Raw genomic sequence first — 656 nt, 5'->3', positions numbered from 1 at the left:
GCTGTCTTACATAGCAAACATACGGCTGTCTAGCAAACATACGGTTGTCTTACATAGCTAGCAAACAAATGGCTGTCTAGCAAACAAACGGCTGTCTAGTAGTAGTAGTAGTAGTAGTAGTAGTATAGGGTTTTACAGCGCTCGCAACTGCTAAGGTCATATGAGCGCGCGAAACACAAATTGTTTACTTTCGCAAAAGTTCACTCCACGATTGGTTAACTAATTGACTTTAAAATGTAGCAAACATACGGCTGTCTTACATAGCAAACATACGGTTGACTTACATAGCAAACATGCGGCTGTCTAGCAAACATACGGTTGACTTACATAGCAAACATGCGGCTGTCTAGCAAACATACGGTTAACTTACATAGCAAACATACGGCTGTCTAGCAGACATTCGGCTGTCTAGCAAACATATGGCTGTCTGGCATAGCAAATATACGACAGTCTAGCAAACATACGGCTGTCTAGCAAACATACAGTTGTCTAGCAAACATACGGCTGTCTAGCAGACATTCGGCTGTCTAGCAAACATATGGCTGTCTGGCATAGCAAATATACGACAGTCTAGCAAACATACGGCTGTCTAGCAAACATACAGTTGTCTAGCAAACATACGGCTGTCTAGCAGACATTCGGCTGTCTAGCAAACA

At 42.7% G+C, this 656-nt stretch overlaps 1 protein-coding gene across 1 annotated transcript in view; it reads right to left on the bottom strand.

Moving 5' to 3' along the window:
- LOC101860938 (spectrin alpha chain-like) overlaps window positions 1-656 on the bottom strand; it is a 66,911-nt gene that overhangs the window by 12,122 nt on the left and 54,133 nt on the right. The gene's annotated exons all lie outside the window — the stretch shown is intronic.

The sequence above is a fragment of the Aplysia californica genome, unplaced genomic scaffold (assembly GCF_000002075.1).
Source record: "Aplysia californica isolate F4 #8 unplaced genomic scaffold, AplCal3.0 scaffold01104, whole genome shotgun sequence".
In the NCBI taxonomy this organism is placed as follows: Eukaryota; Metazoa; Mollusca; class Gastropoda; order Aplysiida; family Aplysiidae; genus Aplysia; species Aplysia californica.
Note: the sequence above shows the minus strand (reverse complement) of the source record. Positions and strands in the feature narration are given on the sequence as shown.